The sequence below is a fragment of the Onychostoma macrolepis genome, chromosome 18 (genome assembly GCF_012432095.1).
Source record: "Onychostoma macrolepis isolate SWU-2019 chromosome 18, ASM1243209v1, whole genome shotgun sequence".
Lineage (NCBI taxonomy): Eukaryota > Metazoa > Chordata > Actinopteri > Cypriniformes > Cyprinidae > Onychostoma > Onychostoma macrolepis.
In genome coordinates this window covers 26,967,584-26,973,791 of record NC_081172.1, presented here as the reverse complement: position 1 = coordinate 26,973,791, position 6,208 = coordinate 26,967,584, and the positions used below count along the sequence as shown (strand labels likewise).

Sequence of the window (6,208 nt, the reverse complement as noted above, 5' to 3'; positions counted from 1 at the left end):
AAATATGTACATTGAATACAATGCAAGTCGTTTTGGATAAAAGCGAAAATCTGGCGAAAGCATGAATGTAAAATTTAAATATGTATTTACAGCAATGGGTCACTAAAAATGTACTCACCCTCAGGCCATACAAGTGTGTTTTTTCTTCTTCTGAACAGATTTGGAGAAATGTAGCATTTAATCACTTGTTCACCAATGGATCCTTTGCAGTGAATGGGTGCCGTCAGAATGAGAGTCCAAACAGCTGATAAAAACATTGGGTAACACTATTTTGATGGTCCCTTTTGAACATTCTGTTGACACCAAGTAATGTTGCAACTACATGTCAACAAACTCTCATTAGATTATTAGTAGACTGTCTGCTTCATATCTGCTAACACTTTATTGTGATGGTCTCTCAACAGACACTCTACTGACTATAAGTAACTTTGCAAGAACGTGTCAACTTATTCCAACCCTAACCCTACCAGTCTACTAACACACTACTAACAATCTGATGAGGGTTGCTAGAAATGTAGGTGCAATGTTACTTATAGTCAACAGAATGTGTTAAAGGGATCATCAAAATAAAGTGAAACCACCTTTTTAACTTCTAACCTTTGCTTAAAATACTAGTCGTCCAGTGATAAAGCCATTTCATCTGAATTAGGAGAGAAATATGCAAGCACTGTTTGTGAATTATTACTTGTGGATTATTGTGATGTTTCCATCAGCTGTTTGACACCATCAAATGGTGTTACAAGCACTTTGTTTGTCGGATTGCCTCTTCAAGATGAATCGCTTTATGTATTCCCCAAATTGTAAGTCGCTTTGGATAAAAGCATCTGCAAAATGACTAAATGTAAATGTTTGGACTCATTCTGACGGCACCCATTCACTGCAGAGGATCCATTGGTGAGTAAGTGATGTAATACTGAATTTCTCATAATCTGTTCTGATGAAGAAAAACTCATCTTGGATGGCCATGAGGGCGAGTAGATTTTCAGCAAATTTTCCATTCCTTTCCTAAGGTTAGCTGTTCCTATGATTACTTTTGTCAATATACATACTATATTGAATAAAGACTATTAATACCACAGTATACTGTAGATTACTTCAACGCCAACTCAGTTTTGATTTCATGGGGTGATTTTACTTACTAATGTTGTTGATTTGGAAGGTTTTCTTTGTATAAATTCTGAAATAATTTCGCACAATGTTTTCATCTGATATGACAGTACTTGTTTAAGTGAGATGGACAATAGCATGACGGTGGCATTCACGTCGAACAGCACCACTGGCTAGAGGTTTCCATGGATACAAATCAAGACTTTGGCATCATCTTTACAATTGAGACAAGACAGCAGTGAGAAAAGAAGAGATGTGAATATGGAAATGTGCAGAGCTGAGAAAGAAAAAGAAAAAAAGACCACAGGAGATTAAAATGTTGAAGATTCCAACACAAAGCAAATGCCAAGACATTAAAAACGTATCATAAATAATGAATTAATAGCAGGTAATGTCTGGACCCAGTTCAACAAGCATCCCAGCATGTGCACTCCCGAGGAGACAGGCTGTTATTTTACCAGTCCTCAGAAAGAAGCCTACAAGCAAAACGGTTTTAGTATTTTTGTTGATTTTCGATCTCCATTTGGAAGCATTTAGCTAATACTGATATATATTGTCTGTAAATATTATATATATATCTCCATGAATTCTCAAAATAATGCCTAGATTTACCTAAGAATATTGTCTGGCATAACGAGATTGATTTCCGATTAATTTCTGAGGGTTAAAAAGCTCACCCAATTGGCCTCCATTCTTCGACACAGAGGCATGGTAAACTGTTGGTAATTTCTGTCTTTTCATGCAGAAACCACATCATCTGGTTCAGAAGAAGGTCTTCCCAGCCCAAGAGATAAATTGTCATTCTGAGAGTTTCTTGAAAGGCTAACTTGGAGGCTAGCCGATTGCGGCCGCTAATCTGGGTTTAGTATTGGCAAACAAAAGGCGGTCTTTAGATATTCAGGCAGAAACATGCCCTACAAGCCTCCAGTCACAGCCTTTCTCTGTATCATCTGCTCTGGCTTTCTGCTCCAGGCCCTGTGGTTTACGGTTCAAAGCATGGACTTAGAGTTCTCAGTGGCGGCACTTCATTGGCCGCCTTGTTTACATGACTAAAGTAGTAATCGTTTGATACAGCAGTACTCTTGTTTTGCTCATTGGCAAATTACCCTCAAAGCTCCCGCCTGTGGAATACCAGACAACAGCTCACATTTGTACGAAACAGTTTCCATAAACTAGAAGAAAAATGTGATGCTGTCTATTCTGTCATGTTGTAGGGCTCCGTTGACATTAAAAACGATTCAAGGGCCCTTTATTTTTTAAGGAAGTAAAGAAATCTGCATTTATTTACAGTTACATCAGAGTTTAGAGCTTTTATGTCCATGCAGAGACATTAGGAAATTCATTACTTGGAGATTTTTCATTTTGACCAATTTCCTTTTTTTTTTTTTTTTTCCTGACTCCAGTGGTTTTAAGATTACATTTTTTAAATTTATAATTTTGGAAATTTGTGGAATTTATTGAATCCAATGGGGTTAACTGCATGCACTGCATTATGAGGAAACTTACTTTTTATGACTAAAAGTAAAAGTGATGCTTGCTTATCTGTGTCTTGTCATGTTGTTCTGCACTGGAAGCTTCTGTCACCAAGACAAACTCATTGTGAGTGAAAGCATACTTGGCAATAAATCTCATTCTGGTTCTTAGCACTAAATACAGCACTGCATGTCATTGCACACAAAGACTTCCAGCAAAAGAACTGAAGCCAGCATTTCTTTTAACTATGATTTTACTGCAATAAAATGATTTTCAGTGCTAATACGGTTGACCTGTTATCTTTCGAAATGTGTAGTAGGGGTTAATTACCTGAATGTATTGTGAGGACTAGTGCCATAATTTAATATTCTATTAAATTATGGCACTAGTTATTTTTTTAAGTGTTGCTTATAAACTTGGCATTTGAGACTGACCTCATCTGAGCTACTGTTATCCTAGAACTGGTACAACGCAAGATAATTGTTAAAGGATTATCACAATGCTGTTTGCTTTTGACCAAAACAATCACAAGGCAATTAACAAAGAAAGTTATTTTCAGCTCTTCCATTTCCACAGAAGCCCAAATGGAATGGAGTTAATTAAGCAAAAACTGAGCAATATTAGATCATTTCTCTCAGTAACTTTCTAAAACCAATTAAATTAGGTTAAGTCACACAAGAGATAATTGGGAAATTTGGGTCTTGAACCAATATGCATTTCACATATAAACACAGTTGTTCATTTATTTGTTTGATATTATTTTATCCTATATGGTTACAGAATGTATTTTTTTTCCACTGCAGAAAACTTCATTAGACAATGTTCTGAAACGAATAACTTTTTTCTATTAAATATTGCACGTGGTTTACAATTACATGGAAATGTATTATAGTTTGAATTTACATTAAATGCAGTTAGTTCAACTTTAGAGTGCTTTTTGGTCTCATCCAAGTAGGACTTAAAGTAACACTTTATTTTAAGGACCAATTCTCACTATTAACTTAGCTTAGTAGCATGCATATTACTAGCATATTGGCTGTTTATTAGTACTTATTAGGAACATAATAATGCCTTATTCTGCATCACCATATTTTAGATCCCTTAACCAATACTTAAACTTAAACTTTTAAAGCAGCAAATTAAGGAATGCTAAAATATAGATGCTGGCTAGCTGAATCTTGAGCCTGACTGTGTCACATACAACACTGGCAAAAATGATTTTGGGGTGGGACCATCTGTTATTTGGAGGTGGTATATGCAGTGGTAAATGATATTTTAAACCTGGAAACAGCCTGTACTTTTTAAATTTCATTTGGTGCCACTAGTAGCTTTGAAATTACGCACTTCAGCTGTAGGCCTAAGTAATAAATAGATAATAGCTCATATCTAATGTGTAGATACTCTTCACTTTCTATTTCTTTAATCTCTTTGAAAAAAAAAGGCTTTATTTTCAACTCAAAAAATCTTGAGAGTTTGAAATCAGAGGGCTTAGCTTATCTCGTGTCAATGCCTGCCCTGCTAGCATCTACCCTCTTTGAAGGATCGAACAAACCTAATGACCTTACAGCGAATAGCACTGCATAACACCATCCGCAGCCTCCATCTCCATCCTTAACCAACTCAGTTCAGAAGCCCTGTGTGTTCAGCGTTAAGCCCCTGCTGAAGCTCACTGCCATGTCTTATATATCACAGCGCAAACTCAATTAATGAGCAGCAGTGCGTCAGCACTCCTTACCAGCACCTCTGAAAGCACAAGCTTAGCTGGCCTTCTCTCTTAGGTTTGCTCACAGTATGCAGCTCTTGGCGGCGGAATCTGTCTCGCTCTCTGAACTACAGCTCAGTGAGGGGCTCAAAGTGCTGACTGTACTGGAGGTCCGCTGAGTGAGAGGAGGGTGTCTGGGGTGGATGAAAGGGAAGTTTTCTCATCCCACTGTGCTTGGTATGGGCCTTATGGTGCATCTTCAGCACCATACAGGGATGTTTTAATGATAGTTTTCACTCAGTTACTGAACTACGGTTTTAACTCAATTAACTTAAAAGCAATAGTTCGCCTAAAAATAACATTTGCTGACAGTTTAAATTTAGCATTAAATCACTTGCTTACCAAATGGATCCTCTGCGGTGAATGGGTGCCGTTAAAATGTCCAAACAGCTGATAAAAACATCTCAATAATCCACAGGTGTCACATGTTGACCTAGTTTCCTTAGTTCTCCTCATTAGTTAATTAGCTCCACACCTGTTTCTGTTTCCCCTTGATTACGTTTTGTATTTAAAGCCTGTGTTCATCCTTGTTTCTTTGTCTGCTATTATTTGACCTATGTGTTTGTTACCTCTCACTCCTGGATTATTTCTGTTTCTTGTTTGCCTTTTTATTAGAAGACTCTGTTTTTGTGGACATTCCTTTGTCGTGTGCTTTATTTAGCTAGCATACGTAACAACAGGTAATCCACGACTCCAGTCCATTAATTAATGTCTTGTGAAAATCTGTGTTTGTAAGAAACAAATCATTAAGAGGGTTTAATTTTAAATTTTTTTTGGTCAAAATACCAGTCCATAATCTATAACAACACCCCTGTTGTCCTTTCAATCCACCAATATACAGTATTTCTTTAGAACAGTTCTGGACTGTTTTGACTTTTATTTCTCTTCTGATTCAGACAAGACAACTTTTTAACAGTTTAAATTTAAAAATGCCTTAATGGATTTTTCTCTTAAACACATTTTTCACTTCTCAAAATGTTAATTGATGGACTGGAGTCATATATTACTTGTGAATTATTCTCATGATTTTATCAGCAATTTGAACATTCTGATGGCACCCATTCATTGTTGGTGAGCAAGTGATGTAATAATAAATTTCTCAAATTCTAGAGAACTCTTAATCGTCCTAAAATTGGCTTCGTTTTCTTTATGCAAAGAAAATTTAAAATTTTCTTTCTTTTGATTTTGAGAGGAAATTTGACCTGGGCATGTTTTTTTTATTTGCATTTTATTTGCATTTTAAACGAAAATCCACCCCCCCAAAAAAAAGATTTCACTTCATATATATATATATAAATAAATGTCTCCATACATAGGAGGTGGAGGAGGTATCAGCAAAAGGCAAGGCAAACATTCATCTTGAGTACAAAACAGCACAGCACATCTCTAAGAACAGAACTTTGAAATTTGTAACGTTTGTGAGTTGAATTGTTCGGCGTACAGTGGCGAGCCGAGTCTCTGGGGAAGGCTTTGTTATTCTAAAAGCACATTTCTGTGGGAAACGAAAACTTTTGAGGTTTCTGTGTGGTAAAGTAACTGTCTCTTCTGTAGGAGCAATGATAAAGGTTTCTAAATACATCTGAAGTAATTGTGAGCATACAGCTGTCACAAGAGATAACGGACAAAAGGATATATTGTGGAAATGGGCAGCTGTATCCAGTAATGCTTTTATGGGCGCAACATTCAGCAACATCAGCCAAGAGGTTTTACAAGCCTTGGCAAAGATCAACTGCATTATTGTCAGTGATAAGTAGCGGCCATTAGCATAATTGAGACTATCACAACTGGGCAACACGCACAGTGTAAAACATGCAAACTTATTCAAAGTGCACAAACCAGAGTGATAAACCAGTCTGCTTAGAATTA

The 6,208-nt window shown here is 36.6% G+C and overlaps 1 long non-coding RNA gene across 1 annotated transcript; it reads right to left on the bottom strand.

The window, feature by feature from the left end:
* Positions 1-1,214: 1,214 nt before the first annotated feature.
* Positions 1,215-1,934, bottom strand: LOC131523947 (uncharacterized). The gene is made up of 3 exons (XR_009266888.1): positions 1,785-1,934; positions 1,509-1,583; positions 1,215-1,384 (listed from the first exon to the last, which is right to left on the bottom strand). It is a non-coding gene; the product is annotated as an uncharacterized LOC131523947 (long non-coding RNA).
* Positions 1,935-6,208: the final 4,274 nt, after the last annotated feature.